General features: G+C 42.3%; 1 long non-coding RNA gene across 1 annotated transcript in view; it reads right to left on the bottom strand.

Annotated features, from left to right (window-relative positions):
- Positions 1-7,612: 7,612 nt before the first annotated feature.
- LOC149460946 (uncharacterized) overlaps positions 7,613-21,401 on the bottom strand; it is a 96,909-nt gene continuing 83,120 nt past the window's right edge. The window contains exons 3-5 of the long non-coding RNA XR_016312980.1: positions 16,146-16,206; positions 9,650-9,746; positions 7,613-8,005 (exon numbers count right to left, since the gene is read on the bottom strand). This is a non-coding gene — a long non-coding RNA (uncharacterized LOC149460946). The remainder of the gene's footprint in view (positions 8,006-9,649; positions 9,747-16,145; positions 16,207-21,401) is intronic.

Below are 21,401 nucleotides of genomic sequence, written 5' to 3'. Positions count from 1 at the left end.
GGCTTCATGTATAACCTTGCTAGTGCTTTGCTTGTCTGGCATGTTCCGATGAATACTTGATAGCTTGAAAGATTAATGGACGTTGGTTACGTCTATCCCTCCATGTAGGAAACCAAAGAATAACAAGTTCCACACCTTATTAGACCCAGACCATGCTTGATTAGATCAGGATTTATCACCAACCAAACTCCACCCACTTCCTTTAAATCATGTAGGCCCAAAAGTCCCAATGGTTATGTCAGAAATGGTGCAGATTCAGAAGACAGACTTATACCGAAGATTGCTTTAACATTTAATGAGTCACGGGGGTTGATTTACTAAAGGCAAATAGACCTGCACTCATTTTCCCAAAAGCTCAGTGAATGTGACGAAGCTTCAGCTTGTAAGGAATACCCAATCAGGTGCAAGGAAAATTTTAAAAAATAGCATTTCGGATTGCATATAATTGGATGATGGAAATCAGCAGAGCCTCACTACATTCACTAAGCTCTTGGGAAAAAGTGCACAGTCTATTTGCCTTTAGTAAATCAACCCCATTGACTTAAGACTGAGGCTGCCACCAATACCAGCATTGTGATCTCTTTCTTATCAACAACATTGGAGAGTCTAATTTTTAAAGTGATACAACCCCAATTCTAAAAAGAAGTTGTGTAAAATCTACTTAAAAATAGAATGCAATGATTTGCAAATCTCATAAACCCATATATTATTAACAATAGAGAAAAAAAATTAAATGTTTAGACTGAGAAAATGTACCATTTTCAGGAAAAAAATAAGATTTTCAAAATTGATGGCAGCAACACGTCTCCAAAAAGTTGGGACCAAGCAATGTTTACCATGGTGTAGCATCCCCTCTTCTTTTAACAATTGTCTGTAAATGCCTGGGAACTGAGGAGACTAGTTGCTAGAGTTTTTGGAGAGGAATGTTGTCCCATTCTTGACTGATATAGGATTATAACTGCTCTTCATATTTTTCGGTTTAAGAGCAAAGGAACAAATATTGAGACTTTCAAGGTGCTACTCGCTTTTCGGAAAAAGAAATAACAAAGTATAAAAAAAGATAATTTATTGTATCAAAATTAAAATGCACTTATTAGTGTAGTCCATAAAAATGATTTAAATTCACACAAATGCATGAGGAATGCCCTGCATATAACCTCACGACATCTAAAATGTCTATATAACCCTCTTCATCATGACAGAAGCATCATAACAACAAGTTTAGTTTCTAATGATGTCTTCTTAAATAAAAGTAGATTACTAAAGGGTGTGAGGTTATATTTCTCTACGCGTTTCACACAGAGGAGCTTCTTCAGGAAAGCAGGGAACATATGAGTGTAGAGCGGTGCCGTACATTGCAGAACCACCAAGACGGGGAAAATGGAACCCAGAGCGAGCAAATACCAAGGGCACATATCTGGACAAGAGGGAACCCCAACAAGCTCAGAAGCCGTCCAATATGGCAAGACATTCACTTGTTAATGTTCAGTATGGGAGGATCAGAAATGGCTCCCACTGTTATCAACAAAGCCTGTGAGACCATAAAGAGAGGGAGAGAAAACCTGCAGCTGGGCACAAAGCGGGATTGATACAGGAGTCAGGAAAGTGTTACGGAGGGGGAATCACGCAGTGGAAGGCTTTTTACCTTTTGGCATTAAGAGAATACATTATGGTATTTAAACTTTAGAACCACTTTAAGCAAATCTTTTTTTGTGAATCTGTTGCAAACTTTGTTACTTGAAAATCATGCAAGTAACAACACGTCCTGCTGCAAGCTGGCAACACTAAGCCTGACAGACATATATCCATTGGGCTGACTATCTGAAAGACATGATAGGTAGCCTAAATGCCAACCAAAGAAGCTTACATATGCCATGTGTAAGGCAGTGGCTTAGCATTGTGAACTTGCAAAAGGAAGTGATGGTACCATCAGGATCTCCAAAAGATTCACAAACAATGATGTGCTTTAATTATTTTTGCTTTAAAAATGCATAAAGTGAGATATGGTGCAAAACATACTGAAAAATAGATACTGGGGCTATATAATATATATATATATATATTATTACAGGGACTTAAAGCACCGACAATTCACACAGTGCTTTACATATACTGAATATTGCACAACCAAACCAGTCCCTGCCCTCAAGGAGCTTACAATCTAAGGTCCCTAACTCACATTCATATATACACATATTAGGGCCAATTAATCATTTGGCAGGTCTTTGGAGTGTGGGAGGAAACAGGAGTACCCTGAGGAACCAATGCAGGTACAGGGAGAACATGCAAACTCCAGGCAGTGTAAGGGAATTCCTGTACGGCAACTGGGTAATAGAAATGAGCGTAGGCTCGCGCTTGCAGCAGAAATGCGCACACACACGCAGGAGTGTGCCCACCGTTTCTGGCGCCAGACAGACTATTTAAAGAAAGTTCTTACTCTCTGTCAGTGCTGACTGGTCTTCAGCTAACTTCATGTTTCCTGCTGTATCCTGTGTGTATCAGTTACTGACCCGGCTTGCCATTGACTTGCTCTTGGATCCTGTTTATGCTTCTGCTCATCGGTTTCTGATCCTGGCTTCCTCCTGACCACGTCCCCATCTGATGTTTTGGTACTTCATCGCCTGCTCGTTGCTGACCCTGGCTATTACTCTGACTACGCTTCTGGCTCCAGTGTTGGCTCTACAGTCCTGCCGAGTGCTTGTCATGGCTGTCATTACATCAGCTCCGGTTGTCATGGTGTGCTCTGGCCTCACGTTTATCAGAAGTTCCGGCAAACCACATACCCAGATCTTGCAGTTCCAGTGGAGTGCTTCCTTAACTTCACGTTCCGGCATCTCCTCTGTTCCTGACTGGATGCCCTGCTTGATTTACCGAGGTTACATCACCAGCTGCAAGTTCCACAATCAATATCCACCGGCACTCATGTTCCTCCTGTCGCTCGGCACCATCTGTTTCACCTTCAGTGGGGCCTGGGTTGGAGATACAAGAGAGGCTGACCTTGTCAATTCAGACTTCTATCAGGTACGTGACAGGCAGGTTGTACCATGGTTGGGATTCAAACCAATGACCCTAGTGCTGCCAGGCAGAATTAATCTCTGTTTTACAAATAAAAATGTAATCCCAGAGGACTGACCCACCTACTTGTTAATTGCAAATCTTAGACTAAGCTGTTTGATAAGTCACTGCATTTGAATTGTGTGTAAGTTGCAGCTTGAGCTATAAAACGCTGCAAACAGCAGGTTTTTTTTTTTTGTTTGTTTGTTTTAATTAGCCTATATATACTGTATACATGAAAAAAGGAGTCAAGGGTGGCTAAAGCAAAATACAAAATTATTAATATGCAATGTTTCACTTTAAATTAATGAATTCATTCATTAATGTATTTGTTTATTTAATTAAAATATTTTACTTTGTAGCCCTAAATAAAAAGAAATACAAAACTGCGACCAATAATTGTTCATCCTTCTGTTTTCAAATTGTTTGATAAACAAGATCTCATGGCTTGCCATACACCTTTGCTATCATCGTTGTAGTTTGGCAGTAGTTTAAGGGAGGAAATGAAATATTAAACAGGTGCTATGTAAAATCGACCACTGAGATCCCATTCTCTTTTTCAGAAAACTCAGCAGATGGAGATTTCACCTTTCTCTCCTTTATAAATTGACACATCTGATAAAAGGAATTATTTTTACATCGCTGGGGATTTTCAGCAGCCGCTTCCAGTAATAGTGATTTACTCCTTGGGTATATTCCGCTTATAACAAGCCAGAGTTGAATAATGAAAAAAAAAGAAAACTGTTCGGTTTTGTCACTTGCGAGCTGCCTACATATTCGAAAAGAAAAATCAGATTTTATTAAAGTGTACCTGTCTCTCACATGCAAAACCGGGGTAGCTATTGGCTGAGTTGGTATTACTTGGTTTACTAAGAATTTGTGGCAATGAGGGGATTTTCACAAGCTGCAGACTTTATGAAAAAAATAGAGTTGGATCGTGTCCTTACAAACAACCGCCAATTTATGTCCATGGAACTCTCACAGGGAAAGAACTGTTTATTTTCAGCAAATATGTATTTTGAGATTTTTTTTACTGTTTACTTTAAAGCAGGGGTCAGTACGAGGGCCGCATTGTATATTTTACAAATAATTGTGGGCTGAACAAAATCCCCACACCCCCTTACCTCAGAGTCTCCCCTTGCATTAGGGTCTCCAGTGGAGTCCCACCTTACATCAGGGTCCCTTTTCATCAGTATCCCAATTAGATTCCCCCCATACATCAGGGCCCCCATTAGATTACCCCTGTATATCAGGTTCCCCATTAGATTCCTCCTGTATATTAGGTTCCCCATTAGATTCCCCCTATACATCAGGGTCTCCATTAGATTCCCCCCATACACCACGGCCCCCATTAGATTCCCCCTATACATCAGGGTCTCCATTAGATTCACCCCATGCATAAGGGTCTCCATTAGATTCCCCCCATACACCAGGGTCTCCATTAGATTCCCCCCATACACCAGGGTCTCCATTAGATTCCCCCCATACACCAGGGTCTCCATTAGATTCCCCCCATACACCAGGGTCTCCATTAGATTCCCACCATACACCAGGGTCTCCATTAGATTCCCACCATACATCAGGGTCTCCATTAGATTCCCCCAATATATCAGTTTCCCCATTAGATTCCCCCCATGCATCAGGGTCTCCATTAGATTCCCCCTGTATATCAGGTTCCCCATTAGATTCACCCATACATCAGGGTCCCCATTAGATTCTCCCATAAATCACAGTCCCCATTGGATTCCCCCATATATCAAGTTCCCATCAGGGCCTCTGCCTTAGGAGTCCCTACTTCCTTCAGGGTCGCCATCTGATCTTCTCCCCTGTACTTCAGAAGCAAAGACCATAGGCTGCCTATGCTGACTTTAATCCTCAATCAGTGCACGTTGATCTACGAAAATGTTGTAGCGGGCCAAATGTAGCTGGCAGGCCGTAGTTTGGAGACCCTTGCCTTAAAGTAAATGTTAATGTAGAATATGGACAAGAATATGTGGGCAACTGACCATCACTGCGATATGAGTTTGTTGTGCATTCTATTCCGATACCATGAATATTAATATGGAGTAGTCCCCTAGCACCTTCTTTTGCTGTTCCTCCAGCCTCCACTCTTCTGGGAAGGCTTTCTACAAGATTTTGAAGTGGGACTGTGAGAATTTGTACCCATTAAGCCAAAAAAAAAAGATTTGTGAAGTCACGATTTTACACTTTAACCATAGATAAACTTTAAGGTAGGAGCTCTGTGCAGGCCACTCAAGTGGGGCATTCACATACTTTAGCAGCATAGTGTTTGACTTTCACATTCTTACATTGTGACTTTTCTACTGTATATACAGTGGATATAAAAAATCTACACACCCGTTAAAATGTCAGGTTTCTGTGATGTAAAAAAATAAAACAAAGATAAATCATTTCAGAACTTTTTCCACCTTTAATGTAACCTATAAACTGTACAACTCCGTTGAACAACAAATTGAAATCGTTTAGGTGGAGGGAAGAAAAAATAAAAAACTAAAATAATATGGTGTGCACACCCTTAAACTAATACTTTGTTGAAGCACCTTTTGATTTGATTCCAGCACTCAGTCTTTTTGGTTATGAGTCTATCAGCATGGCACATCTTGACTTGGCAATATTTGCCCACTCTTCCTTGCAAAAACACTCCAAATCTGTCAGATTGCGAGGACATCTCCTGTGCACAGACCTCTTCAGATCACCCCACAGATTTTTGATTGGATTCAGGTCTGGGCTCTGGCTGGCCCATTCCAAAACTTTAATCTTCTTCTGGTGAAGCCACTCCTATGTTGATTTGGATGTATGCTTTGGGTCATTGTCATGTTAAAAGATGAAGTTCCTCTTCATGTTCAGCTTTCTAGCAGAAGCCTGAAGGTTTTGTGCCAATATTGACTGGTATTTGGAACTGTTCATTATTCCCTCTACCTTGACTAAGGTCCCAGTTCTAGCTGAAGAAAAAAAGCCCCAAAGCATGATGCTGCCACCACCATGCTTCACTGTGGGTATGGTGTTCTTTTGGTGATGTGCAGTGTTGTTTTTGTGTCAAACATGTCTTTTGGAATTATGGCCAAAATGTTCAACCTTGGTGTCATCAGACCAGAACACATTTTCCCACATGCTTTTGGGAGACTTCAAATGTGTTTTTGCAAAATTTAGCCGGGCTTGGATGTTTTTCGACATAGGAAAAGGCTTCTGTTTTACCACTCTACCCCATAGCCCAGACATATGAAGAATACGGGAGACTGTTGTCACATGTACCATACCAGCCAGTACTTGCCAGATATTCCTGCAGTTCCTTTAATGATACTGTAGGCCTTCTGTTTTCTTATTGTCTTTTCATCAATTTTGGAGGGACATCCAGTTCTTGGTAATGTCACCGTTGCGCCATATTTTCTCCACTTGATGATGCCTGTCTTCACTGTGTTCCATGGTATATCTAATTTCTTGTAAATTCTTTTGTACCCTTCTCCTGACCTTTTAACAATGAGATCCCTCTGATGCTTTGTAAGCTCTCTGCGAACCATGGCTTTTGCTGTAGGATGCGACGAAGAAAATGTCAGGAAAGACCTACTAGAACAGCTGAACTTTAATTGCGGTTAATCAGAGGCACTTTAAATGATGGCAGGTGTGTACTGACTCCTATTTAACATGATTTTGAATGTGATTACCTAATTCTGAACACAGCTACATCCCCACTTATAAGAGGGTGTGCACACTTATGCAACCGCATTATTTTAGTTTTTTATGTTTACTCCCCCCCTAAAGGATTTCAGTTTGTTTTTCAATTGAGTTGTACAGTTTATAGGTCACATTAATGGTGGAAAAAGTTCTGAAATTACTTCTTTGTCTTATTTTTTTACATTACAAAAACCTGACATTTTAACAGGGGTGTGTAGACTTTTATATCCACTGTACTTGTTATTGTACTCAGGGCCGGTTCACAGTATGCCCTGGTCTGAATGTGGTTCATATGCGGGTCTATGCAGTGCGATTTCAAGCCCGTTCATTTGAATGGGCTGAAATGGCACCGCACTAAAAGTAGTGCATGCACTACTTTTTTAAATGCACGGCAACTTCATTGCATGGTACTTTGTACCATGCGGTTTGGTGCGAACCGATGCTGGGCAAATGCAATGCGTTTGCGACCTGCATTCAGGGTGTCATTAACTCTAAGTGACCCCTGCAGCAGATCGCAATGGCATTGCTATCAGAATGTGGTGCGGGAAGCAGCACAGGAACACAGCTCTCCAGCACCGCATTTGTAATGTGAACGAACCCTTAATGTAGAAATTTGAAGATTAGCCTGGTTTTTAAACATGTAATGTGCAAATATGGCTGTGCCCATTTACATATACACCTGCAATCTGTACATTCTGTAGAAACTTCATTTTTTTACATTTTAAATCATGAAGGTGCATTGATGAGATTAATTGCATTACACCATCTCCTTAAGCAGTGTTAAACCCAAAACCAGAAATGTAAAATACTGGACCTTACCACTCAGAAGATGTGGTTGCTGCATTTTTTTTATTTAGGCTTTTTTTCCCTCTGTTTTCACCTGGTGGTCTGGCTAGTAGCACACCTCCTGTAATAGAGTGCCCCCACTCTGGATGGAGGAGCAACAGAGACACTTTTGGACAGCAGCATTGTCAGTCTAAGGAGAGGGGAGTGTTAGCTGCACTAGCAGATTTAGATACACTAACAAATTGAAGCCAAACTTCAGACAATACCTTTTAAGTGGTTACAGAAAACATTTTTTTTCCTTCTGGGATAAAGGTTTTGCATAAATAAGTAAAATCTGATCATTGTGAGCACCCCTATCAGTGTTAAATGGTTTGCCCCATCCCTGTAAATGGATACATTCTGCTGGAGAGCTTGTTCTTTAGAAAAACAACAATCCCTGGCTGGATCACCAGATGAAAAGATGAGAGAAAGTCTGAAAAAGAAAATGAATACAGTCATCACATCTAAGAATTGGTAAGCTGCAATATAATAAATGTTTGCTTTTGGGTTCAATACCACTTTTAGTAAAACAATAAAAATAAACTGAAAAGCCTTAGGTTTGGTTCACACTGCTGCGACTTGGGATCGGACTTGTGAGACCCCAATGTCACATGACATGTGAAATCCCATGTTAATCAATGAGAGCCGTCTTAATTAGCACTACTGATGCCGATCCGACTTTAGAAAAGGTTCCTGTACTAATTCAAGGCGACTTCTATCTTGTGCCCATAGACTTTAATAGAAGTTGATTCCAAGTCGGATCCTCATCTTTTTAGCTGTGATTTGGATCCGACATTACAGGAAGATTACCCAGGCATTCCCTGAAAGTTGCTTTAGCCCTCATGCACACTAGACGTTTTGATAACGCTGGTAATGTTAGCTATGTAAAGTCTCATTAAAAACATGAGTTTTTCAGCTTTTTTTTAGCATTTTTGCATTAGCGTTTAGCAGAGTTTTGCCACAATTAGTGGCATTTTCCCACGTTTAGCGGCTTTTTCCAAATTTATTTTGGTAAAAAAAAGTGAAAAACGACGGTTTGCGACATTTTACCGCATTTTACCACGTTTTACCTCGTTTTGGCACGTTTTACCGCATTCTGGCACGTTTTTCAGCGTTAGAGCATTTTTAAAGTTAAAAAATTCCTCTAGAAACCCACTAGTCCTGGGTTTTTTTTCCAGCCAGAAAACGTCCCAGCCAAAAAACATTGATTACAGTCTATGTGCCCATGGACACATAGGATAAATTGCTGGGGAGTTTACTGGCTGTAGAAAAAAACATCAAAAGCCAAAAACAGCCGCTGTAAAAATGTCAAGTGTGCATGAGGACTCGAAGTTGCTTCAGAGTTGCTTCAAAGTAGTACTGAAGTCACCTGGCAAAGTCGCACTGCAAGTCGCACAACTTTCAGGTAACAGTAGTGTGAACTGAGACTTAGAATATATTTTTTTCAGCCACAATTTTGAAGGAATGATAGATCAGACAGGCAACAAAATGCATGTATTTAATCATTTTTGCTTATATCATAAAGATATTTGTATCACAGCTTACATGTAAAGTATTTTATTTATCTCGGGAACAGCACAGAGTATAATTTTTTTTTGTCTTGAGGTTGGAACATCTATTGTGATAACTATCTGGCGCTATCTGCTAAGTCTGGCATTTAGACAACACCGTTGATTGTTCACAGCTGATTCCTGGGCAAAGGAAGAGTGAATTCATAAAGAAAAAAAAATCAATTGTTCCATTGTGTCAATATGCTCCACAAACCTGAGTTTGCCCTATGTGTAAAAAATACCTGAAACAAAAATATTTTTACATTTTCAAAGGTGTTTAATAAATACACCAAGGATGACTTTTATACAAAGTGGTTAAAAAAAAAAAAGAAAAGAACAGCGAACAATTAAAATGAGTATATGAGCTGTGCGGTGTTTAATGTTAATTTTCCATTTTCATTTACATCAGGGAATCTCTCTGGAATAAGAAAATTTAATAATAAGTCGGTATAATAATTACTTTTTAACTTAATTGATATCGTTTTGAAACATGTGAAATCACAATCTCATAGTTTTCAACTCTTTACCATATTATTTTGCATATACGTATAGTCTGTTCCCTTCCCGTACGAGGAAGAGCCAATGTTCCCTTTTATTCATTGTACATTCATGGTGATTCAGCATCTGTAAATTTATAAGAAAAACTATTGAACTATTAACACTGTGACTACTACATGTGAAATGACCACATATCTACCAGTCTGTCCAAAATGAAAAAGGGGTGCCCAATGAGCCCCCCACCCTTGTTTTTTTTCTTTTTTGACTGGCCTCACACTGTTCATAGTGACTTAACATATTTTGCATTTAAGTGGATCTAAGGCTAGGTTCACACTTGCCCACAGTCTGCGGGCTGGTTGTGGGTGCAAGAATTGCATCTGTTTCCACACCCGCAACAACCTACAACCAAATTGCGCTGCTATTATGAGACACGCGGGGCTACCATTTAATCCTGAATGGCACTCCCATGTATCTCAGCCCACAGTGGATTTGCAGGTGCGGGTACCGCAGGGAAACTGTATAATGAACATTACCTTTTGGTGTTTCATACTTCTTACAGTTATAAGCAACTGATTCCCAGTTTCTATAGAAGTCCGATTGTTGTAAGGCTATCTTTCTTTAAAGCAGAGTTCCACCCCCCCTTCCCAAAAATTAAAAGTCAGAAGCTACAAATACTGTAGCTGCAGACTTTTAATATTAGGGCACTAACCTGTCCAGGGATCCAGCTGTGTCCTCACCCTGGGCTGATTCTTCAATCGGCTACCAGGTGCTGGCGCAACCATCTTGACTAAGGGAAACCAGCAGTGAAGCCTTGTGGCTTCACAGCCTGTCTCCTACTGCGCATGCGTGAATCACGCTGCGCTTTGTGAATAGACCGCTGTCCTCTGGGACCTGTGAAATGTCCCAGAAGGCTGCAGGGGGAAGGAGGGGGAGCCGAACCACAGCAAACTGAGCTGAAAGTGGGAGTGTGTACCAGTCAAAACCAGGTACCCACTACCCCCAAAAGGTGCCAAATGTGGCAGCGAGGGGGGGGGAAGGAGGCATATAAGTGGAGCTTCCACTTTTGGGTGTTACCTCTGAATCCCGTGCACGCAAAAACACAGACCTTGCAAGGGTGTACGCTTAAATACGGCCATGTGAAAAAAGGCATTGAAGTGGTTATACACCCTTACATATAACCAGTAAAGTGACTGGCCTCAGATGATACACAGAGATGAAACAACTCCTCCTACACAAGTTGTACCTGTTTATCTCCAGTCTCTCTCCTCTACAGCCATTCAAAGTCCAGAATTTATACAGCTTGTCTGAACTTTCTTAAAGCAGGGGGTGGGGAACAGAAGTTACACTGAAGAGCTCAGTGAGAGCTGATTGGAGAAAAGGGACACCCCCTTCACACAACACACAGGAACATAGCTGAGGCTGTCAAACACCGGCTGTGTGTTGGAGGTCCCTCCCTTGTCACCTTTTTAACTCTTGGTGTCAGGAAAACTGGTCAGAAGTGACTCATTCAGTTAGCAGTGGAATGAGGCAACAGACGGAAATTATCCTTTGTGCTCTGGATTGAGACATATACACATTATAGAGGGATATATATTTCATATTTGAGGTTTGCAATCACTTTAAGCCCTCATGCACACGGGAAGTTTTGATGACACTGGTAACGTTAGCTGTGTAAACTCACGTTAAAAAGGTGAGTTTTTCAGCTTTTGTTAGCTTTTTCGCATTAGCATTTAGCGGCGTTTTTCCGAGCTTGCGTGTTTGTGGCATTTTTCAGCGTTAGAGCGGTTTTACAGCTAGAAAAACTCCTCTAGAATCCCACTGGTCCTGGGTTTTTTTTTCAGCCAAAAAACGTCCCATCAAAAAAACGTTGATTACAGTCTATGTGTGCATGGACACACAGGATAACATGCTGAGGGGTTCACTAGCTGTAGAAAAAAAATTCAAAAGTCAATAACAGCCGATGTAAAAACATGTGCATGAGGGCTAAAGATGATTTCTCTATCTGGAAATACTGCAAGGCAATTACAGAGCCTATGATACTTCAAGAGCCTGCACAGTCATAGCAAAACAAGGTACAGTTGCAAGAAAAAGTATGTGAACCCCTTGGGATTACGTGGAGTTTTGCATGAATTGGGCATAAAATGCGCTCTGAACGTCATCTAAGTCACAACAATAGAAGAACACAGTCTGCTGAACATAATACTACACAAACATTAGGTGTTGCCATGGTTTAATTGCACATAACATGTAAACATTCACAGTGCAGGAAGGAAAAAGTATGTGAACCTTTGGACTTAATAACTGGTTGACCCTTCTTTGGCAGCAATAGCCTCAACCAAACGTTTCCTGTAGTTGCAGATCAGACCTGCACAACAATCTGGAGTAATTTTGGACCACTCCTCTTCACAAAACTGTTTGTGTAGCAATATTCTTGGGATGTCTGAATCGCTCTCTTAAGGTCATGCCACAGCATTTCAATTGGGTTGAGGTCAGGACTCTGGGATTCTTCTTTACCTCATGCAGCATTCTGCGCTGTGCTCTTGCAGTCATTTTTACAGGACGACCCCGCCTAGGGAGAGTAGCAACAGTGCTAAACTTTCTCCATTTGTAGACAGTCTGTCTTACCGTGGACACATGAACATCAAGGCTTTTGGAGATACTTTTGTAACCCTTTCCAGCTTCATGCAAGTCAACAATTCTTGATTGTAGGTCTTCTGAGAGCTCTTTTCTGCGAGGCATGGTTCACATCAGACAGTGCTTCTTGAAACCAGTAAACCCAAAACAGGTGTGTGTTTTTTAAGGGCAGGACAGCTGTCAGCAACACATCCAATATCATCACACTGATTGGAGTCAAGGTTGGCTCACTCCTGGCTCCAATTAGCTCTGGGAGAAGTCATTAAGCTAGGGCCTCACATACTTTTTCCTCCCTGCACTGTGAATGTTTACATGTTATGTGCAATTAAACCATGGTAACATCTAATGTTTGTGTAGTATTAGCAGACTGTGTTCTTCTATTGTTGTGACTTAGATGACGTTCAGAGCACATTTTATGCCCAATTCATGCAAAACTCCATGTAATCCCAAGGGGTTCACATACTTTTTCTTGCAACTGTATGTCACAAATTAAGGCCACGACCAGTGCAACCATAAGGCGGCATAGCCTTAGGGCGCCAGTATGGGGGGAGGGTGGTAAAATCTAAATCCCCAGCCTCTTAGGCTAAGTTCACATATGTGCGGGTGGTGCCGCTGCAGATCCGCACAAAAATCTGTGCAACCGCACCACCTGCACAGAGGAATGCAGACCCACGGGAGGGTGCCATTAATTCTAATGGCACACCGCCCACACTGGAAATAGCAACCATACTGGGAACCGAGGTTCCCGTGCAGGCTATGTTTTCAGAAGAAGTGCAGGGACTTTTTCCCTGTTTGTCCCGGGGCATGGGAGTCCATTCAAATGAACGGGCTCTCATGCCCGTGCAAAATGCGGACCGCAGAAACATGGATATGTGAACAGTGGCTAAATGGTTAGCACTTCCGCCTTGAAGTACTAAGGTCGCTGGTTCAAATCCCAGCCACGGCTCCACCTGCCTGGAGTTTGCATGTTCTCTCTGTGCCTGCGTGGGTTTCCTCCAGCTACTCCGGTTTCCTCCCACACTCCAAAGACATGCTGGTAGGTTCATTGGATCCTGTCTAAATTGGCCCCAGTATGTGTAGGTATGAATTTAAGTGAGGGACCTTAGATTGTACACCCCTTGAGGGTTAGGGACTGATGTGAATGTACAATATATATGTAAAGCGCTGCGTAAATTGACGGCGCTATATAAGTACCTGAAATAAATAAATAATAACTGGGGATTCCAATTTTTAAAGGTGCTGAAGACTTTTTTTAACACACTGTAAACCGCTATAGCGGCCGCAAGTTTGTGTACTTTTGTAAAGCCAACCTTCAATGCTAGGAAGCCACCAACCACTTCCACAACTGCTGTGATGTGCCGACCCCCCTCCGCCATGTATAGTGGGCTCTGTGGTCTCACCTGTGGGCCCGGTGTGATTGTGGCGAGTTCCGCTGAGGAGGGCAGAAAAACTCTCCTTTGTCTAAGTAGGAAAATATCCTCGCCCCAGCCCTGATTAATGCAAACAGTATATTCTTGTTGCCCATCTTTACATTATCAAATAACGGGGAAAGGTGAAGTATTGTTTCCCACATCTACCCCTCATCTCCGGAGAGAAGTGACTGCGATGTGTTCTACAGAAATATGGCTCGAGCACAAGCACAGCCCGTAAACCGGAGCCTCGGCGCAGTGACACGGGGGGAGTCCATGAAACACTAAATGCAAATCCAGACAATTAAGTGCCTAATATAAACATTATTATGAGAAACATACATCCTTTAAAAAGGAGATTGTCCACCCTACTATGTGAGGACATAAATGGGAAACTGTTCTTTTAATACCTGATTACAATTCCAGTCCCAATAGATTTGGTTTTAATTTGTAAAATAGAAACCTCATGTTCGGCCTCACTCCCATAGACGTTTTCCAGCGCTGGAGGAAAAGGCGTCATGAAAACGACTTATACGTTTTAACCCTTTTGTGAGATCAAGAACATTTTTAACGGGAATTCGAGTCCACATTGCAGAAGCACCAGGATTACAATGATTTAGAGCTTAAAGTGGACCATCACTCAACAGTCAAAGTGCCACTAATCCTTCTTCCCATCTCCTCCCCTAACACTTTTGAGGATTTTTTTTTTTACAGGCAGTGGGTATCTTTTTTGACAAGTACCCCCTCCCCCTTCCTTATATGGTGCCTAGGCCAGAGTGAAGTCGCTCGGGCACCTTTTTGACAGAAACTCACGTCAAATTCATCTAGAAACATGCAAACACAGGAAAGTGACAGCTGGAAAAAGACCAAGTGGCCATCAAGTCTGCCTTATTCTTTTTTTTTTTTTTCTATGTTTAGCTCTACGTTTGTCCCAAGCATGTTTAAATCCACTAATGGGGGCCATATACTAGATGAAAAATCCTTTGAAAATATGTTATTTGGACAGTTCTTCTGTTTTTCATCCAGTTAATGGGTACAAATTAAAAATCAGTAGTGACATTTTTGAGCCAAAAAATAGAAGGAAAAGTTTGGAAAACTTTTGCCAAATGGACAATAAATTGAAAGGTAGATGTGTTTTTCGCCCGTTAAAAATCGAACTGTTGGTACTGCACATATGTGACCCAGAAGAAAAAAAAAAACAGATGAAAAACTGAGTCATTTATGTCCATTGAATGATTTATTGTTCAAAATTTGGTCATTACATGATGACAATATAGTTTGCTCTCATGACCACATGTTCATTTTTCTAAAATCCCTTTGAGCGATTTTTCGACTAGTGTATGGCTAGCATTACTGTTGACTGACTCACTACCTCTGCTTGAAGTTTATTCCAAGTATCAACTACCCTTTTGGTAAAATAATACTTTTTAAGATGAGTTTTGAGCTTTCTTCCTGCTTCTTTGAAGTCATGTCTCTGTGTTCTTGATCTTGGCTTAATAATGCCCTACTGAGCCTTAGGCGAGAATGACATCATTCGTCGACTCCCCTTCCTGCCCTCAGGGCCCTGGGGCACATTACAAGTCCCAGAAGGTGGAAGGACCAGTCTCACTGCACCATGCTATCTTGAGCATGCACAGTGGGGAGCCGGCTGTCTTTCCTCAGGAATTCACAGCTGGCTCCCAAATCCAAGATGGCAGCGCCAGAGACCCGTAGATGTGAAAAGACCTGGGTGTGGGAAGACAACGCTGGGCTCAAGGCACTGGTAAGTACCGGATTTTTAAAAATCATCAGCTACTGTGTTTGTAGCTGCTGACTTAAATTATTTTAGATGAGGATGAAGTTCCTCTTTAACCACTTTAATACCGGGCACTTTCACCTCCTTCCTGCCCAGGCTTTCAGCTTTCAGCGCTCTCACACTTTGAATGACAATTGCTTTAAAAAAAGGCCTGGATTCTTTCCTAGATACACAGAATATAATGCTGTCAATGACAGTCAGTGAGCCAATGAGAAGAGAGAGAGGGCGGGGCTGAATCGCAGTGTGAATGGACACATGGAGCAGCGGGTGCCCCCATAGCAAGGTGCTAGCTATGGGGGCACCAACAGGAGGGATCAATATATTATTTATTATTATACAGGATTTATATAGTGCCAACAGTTTGCACAGCGCTTTACAATATAAAAGGAGACATTACAGTTACAATACAATTTGGTACAAGAGGACACAGAAGGCCCCGATCGTTAGAGTTTACAATCTAAGAATCACTTTAGATGAATAAAGCAGCCACCAGCACAAGGCACAGACCTCATTCAATCTAAGTACTGTCTCTTGAGCTTATTTAAAACAAAAAAAAACTAAGCTTAAGCTTTAAAGTGGACATTGCACCGTCATAATAAGGTCGTTTATTCAAGATGCACCCCTCCCTAAAACACTGAATGAAATTGCAAAACAAAAATATGGGGTGAAAAAGTTAGATCTACATACCTTTTCTTGACCTTTAGTGGCGCCTAGATGAGGGTGACATCATCCTCATTCTGGCCAGATCCTGGAAAATGGAATATATATCCCATTACTTTTTAATAAGAATTATTTGTGATCTTCACATTCTCCTGAAGAAGTGGGAAACTGCAAAACATGAAGAGCACAAATACAAGGACCGTGGAACTCCTCTGCTGGTTTTCATCTTGGATATCTACTATAAGGATTGATCTTGTATTGTACATAGGGGGAGTTCTTCTTTCCATAATCATGTAAAGAAAAAAAGAGTGCTGGTTTTTTATCATTGGTATTCAATAAGATTTGCATGTTTTAAGTTTGCTTTCCCTGGTGTGTTTATATGGTCCATAACTACATTATACACTGTATATCTTGTTTAAATACTAGGATGTGGTGTCCCTATTTTGTAAAATATTGGGTCTCAATACTGACACCCAGCAGTGAACTGTTGCATGTTTTGGTTAGATTCTGGAAAATGTTATATATAGCCCTAATCTTGCAAAAAGGTGATACTACACTGTGCTTCCGCATCTTCACCAATATTTTGTGATCCTGCCATAAATGCCCTTGTTCAGGTACTTCCTTTTATAGGATGACAACGTTTTGTCCCTATCTCCTGGTTGTGCTATTGTGTTGTCACCATGTCAAACAGGCTTCAAGTGACTGATTCTCTGCACATTACACAAACATGGTCCACTATTGTCACCATCAGGAAACTCACCTTAAGAAATGCCATGATGCCATCTCTGGACTGTACAGTAAGGGGGTATTTACTAAAACTGGAGAGTGCAAAATCTGGTGCAGATCTGCATAGAAACCAAACCGCTTCCAGGTTTTATTTTCAAAGCTTAACTGAACAAGCTGACTTTAGACTCTGATTGGCTACTATGCACAGCTGCACCAGATTTTGCACTCTCCAGTTTAGTAAATCCCCTAAGTAACTCCAAAAAGGCTTCAGAAGATCAGCAGCACTCAGATTAAACAAAGCATGATAGAAAGGTGAAAACATTTTATTTAACCCCCTGGCGCCGGTGCCTCCTGGCCCTTTAAGGGGTTTCAGATGCCGGGAGGTGAGATGGGGTTTCTGATCATGTGGTCTCCATGATTGGCTGTCACAGCGGTCACATGAGTAGAGATCAGGAGCTTTCCATTAGCCACCGGTAGCTGCACCAGGAGTGCGCATGGAGCGTGCTCTTGGCACAGTTCTGTTTATCTTTAGGTATGCATATATGTGGCCTCTCTCCGCTAAGGCCCACCCACCGAGAGGCCATATATGTGTATGGCCGGAGGGAAGAAGTTAAAGGCAATTGTTTATATGCTTTAGCAAAATAAATGATCATTTAGTTGGAATTTCTATCATTTTTAACTGAATGGAGTAAGTTATATTAAGTGGATGACATACAAAAATTCCCGTTTGTTATTGTGTAGAGTTTTGAGGACCCACGTGGTCAACTATATCTTAATCCCCTCTGTTCTGGAACAGTGATATAATCTGAACCTATAAAAAGACAATTCTGATGATCTATTATAGGTCTACTACAGATTACAGAGCAGTAACTGGCAGAAATGATTCTCCGGAGGAAGGTCGGTATTTCAAGAGGTGGAGCTCAAGTTACCCTCCCACCTCAATGTAATAGAAAGAGTAAATAGATAGAGTATAGCACTTCCCCCTTAAGGGTCGCTGCATTGCTTTTAGGCCCCCTGTCACTCTTGACCAAACTCTGAAAGTTCAACCCCTGCTGATACCACCTTACACGTCTGGCCAAGATAGACTCTCTGATTTCTTCCAGAAATAGACTCACACACAAGTCAGAGTGTAAAGCAGCATAAAGTAATAGGTATGCAAATAATAACAGTTAGCACTCTTAGTAGCTTTAAGCAAAAGTCAACAAACACAGCAAAAATCTCAATTAGTTCTGGACATCCTGCAATTCAGATCCACAGCTCTGAGATGTTACTGTCCCCAGTAAGTAATGGAAAAGAAAATACAAAAGAGTAAGGCTCGCTCACTTTGGGCCCTCAGAAGCTGATGGCAAAGTTCAAGTCTGAGGCAAAGAAAGAGCTGTTTAATCAATGAGGTTAATGTCCACTTACCGGAAAGAAAAATCTTCTGCATGCTTGTTGGGGCCCAGGCCCAAGTTGGTGCACTGCAAGAATTCAGATCTCCTTGGATGAAAGTAGGTGGAAGTCCCTCAAAGGATTAATGCAAAAACAGGCACTACCACTTTAAGCGATATTCAACTTGGCCAGTACCCCAAAAGATGAGATGCAGGTTTTAAACAAGAGGTTTAAGGGATGGGCAGAAGCACTTGTTTGTAAGGGTCAATCATTCTCTAGGCCACAGTAGCAAATGGCAATAATGAAAAGCGTCCCTTGATAAATGTATGCTAATTGCAAGATAAGCAGTGGTGTGGCTTGGCCTGCAGAGGACAGACAGTGCAGTTGGCTCTGATGGATTATGCCAAAGATGTGTTTGCCAATAGGCCCAAGTGATCTGGGCCTCAACAGGTTCAACCACTTGCCCTCCTGAGGATTTACCCCGCTTCCTGACTAGGCCATTTTTTGCGTTATGGAGCTGCGTTACTTTAATGGACAATTGCGCAGCCATGCAATGCTGCACCTAAATGAAATTTACATCCTTTTTTTCCAATGACTAGAGCTTTCTTTTGGTGGTATTTGATCACCTGTGCTTTTTTTATGTTTGTGCGCTATATATAAAAAAACCCCGACAATTTTGAGAAAAAAACAATATTTTTTTACTTTTTGCTATTAAACATGTACAGTAAAAAAATGAAAAAAATCAAATTTTGTCATAAATTTATGCTAAAATACATTCTGCTACATCTTTGCTAAAAAAATTCCCAATACGTGTAAACTAACTGGTTTGTCTGAAAGTTATAGCATTTACACATGGCAGTATATATACAAGGTGTTCTTCTTTTTTCATTTTTACTAGTAATGGCGGTGATCAGCGACTTATAGCGGGACTGCGGCAGACATTCTGACACTGGGGGGAACTGACTTGGTATCACTGACATCCCCAGTGACACCAATACAGTGATCAGTACTAAAAAAAAGTACTGACACTGTACTAATGACACTGGGCATGAAGGGGTTAACATGAGGGGCGATCAAGGAGTTAATTGTGTGCTGGGAGTGTTTTACTAGGGGGCGGAATGTGTGTGATTCACTGCAATCACACTGCTGTGGATGGCTGTGGTGTGCTGACAGGGAGGGGGACTGTTAGTAGACAAAACAGTCCTCCTCCCTGTCGGAGATCCTCGGAAATAACTGGGCGCCGGTGAGCAATTACTGGCCGGGGCCCAGTGATTGACAGCCGCAGCCTACCCGGAAATGCAAAATCACATATATATATATTGTGCGTGTGTGTGATTTTGCGCACCGTTGCTGCCCTGTAGCAGTATTTCTGCTATAGGGTGGTCGTCAAGCAGATAACTTGTGAACAATATCTGTAACTAGATAGAGAATAGCTGATTTGAGAAAACGTCAGTGTCAACCTAATTGGCTGGAGAATGGAACTCTCTCACCTGATCTGGTGCATATTTCAGGTCCCAGGCGGTCTCTCTGTAGATAGATGCCCCCATTGGTCCTTTGGGCCCTCCTGCAGAGTCCGTTCCTGACAGCAGCACTCTGGGTCACCAGCTGACAGGGTAGTTCCCTAGACTTGCTGGTGATGACAGCAGTCTGCTATTCCTCCATTTTTCTCCATTCTCGAACTCTGCGACCTGATCTGTTCCTTTGGTGTTCTGCACAGCCTTCTCTTCACACCTTCCTCCCAACTCCTCCAACATGGGGTTCCCAGGCTTCTGTATATATCTGCCTACGCCCACATGCCAGCTCCTTTGGGAAATGTAGTCTCGTAATTCGCTGTCTCCCAGCAAGGTCCTGCGGTTCAGCCTACAAAATCCACAAAGCTTTTCACCAGAGTCTGTGTGCCACTGAGCTGCAGGACACTGCCAACTTGTGTCTCTTTTATTATCCTGCCATCTGAGTTATAGCAGGGTGTTACAAGTGATAACCAGAATACATTTTCACTGCTCTGCTTGAAGGGAGAGAAGTGATGACTGATAAACACTTTGCTGGAGGTTGTATTGCTTGAAGACAGCGGGGTCAGGGATTGTCACCCAGAAGTCAAGCTTTGCATTTTTTAAGGAAAACAACATATTCCCTTTAACATAAAGGTAGACAATCCTGGAGCGGTGTTGATCTACCTGTATAATATAGAAGAGATCAAAGTTCACCAGGGGCAGTGCAACTTTTTTTAAAGGAAACTTAGCAGGGCCCCATTAAAGAATGTTTACAGAGTTTAGTTTAGAGGGTCAGTTGTAGATAACACAGCGGTCAGGGGTCATTAGTACATAATGCACAGTGAATGGGGTCAGTAGTATATAATGCAGAGGTCAGTAGTATGTTTGGCAGAATGCAGAGGTCAGGGCTAAGTAACACAGAGTGCAGAGGTCAGCAATAAATAATGTACAGTGCTCTGTTCAGGAGTAAGTAAAGCACAGTATGTGACGGAGGTGTGGGCGGGACAGAACACACACGGAGAGCAGTGGGCACACAAGGTTTTTTTATTGAGAGATGTGGGACACTTGATCGGGGCAACAAGGATAACGTCCAGGGTACACAACAGAGGGAAAGTTCCGGCAAAGATCATCCGGGCCCATGGAAAGGGGCAATTCAGGCCAAGGCAGTCCGGGCACACAATAGGGGGGCAGTTCAGGCCAGGGTAGTTCGGGCACAGAATTAGGGGCAAGTCAGGCAAAAATAGTCCAGGCACACAGCAGGGGCAGTTCAGGCCAAGGTAGTCCGGGCAAACAATAGGGGGCAAGTCAGGCAAAAATAGTCCGGGCACACAGTAGGGGCAGTTCAGGCAAAGATAGTTCGGGCACACGATAGGGGCAGTTCAGGCAACGATAATCTGGGCACCCAGTAGGGGACTTCAGGGGCACTCCGCAACATGCGGTTTGTAGGAACACTCATGGGAGACGGCTTCTAGGGACACTCAGCAGTGGGCAGCTTCCAGGGACACTCACAGCAGGCAGCGTGCAGGGGCCCTCAGCGGCGGCTTCCAGGGGCACCCAGCAGCAGACAGCGTGCAGGGACACTCAGCAGCAGCTCCCAGGGGCACTCAGCAGCTTCCAGGGACACTCAGCAGCATGCGGGGTCACTCAGCAGCAGCTTCCAGGGACACTCAGCAGCAGACAGCGTGCAGGGACACTC

This window comes from Staurois parvus, unplaced genomic scaffold (genome assembly GCF_062004578.1).
Source record: "Staurois parvus isolate SC_StPar_1 unplaced genomic scaffold, SC_StPar_1.0 ptg000216l, whole genome shotgun sequence".
NCBI classification, from domain to species: domain Eukaryota; kingdom Metazoa; phylum Chordata; class Amphibia; order Anura; family Ranidae; genus Staurois; species Staurois parvus.
The sequence above is the reverse complement of the archived record's forward strand: the minus strand, read 5'-3'. Positions and strand labels throughout refer to the sequence as shown.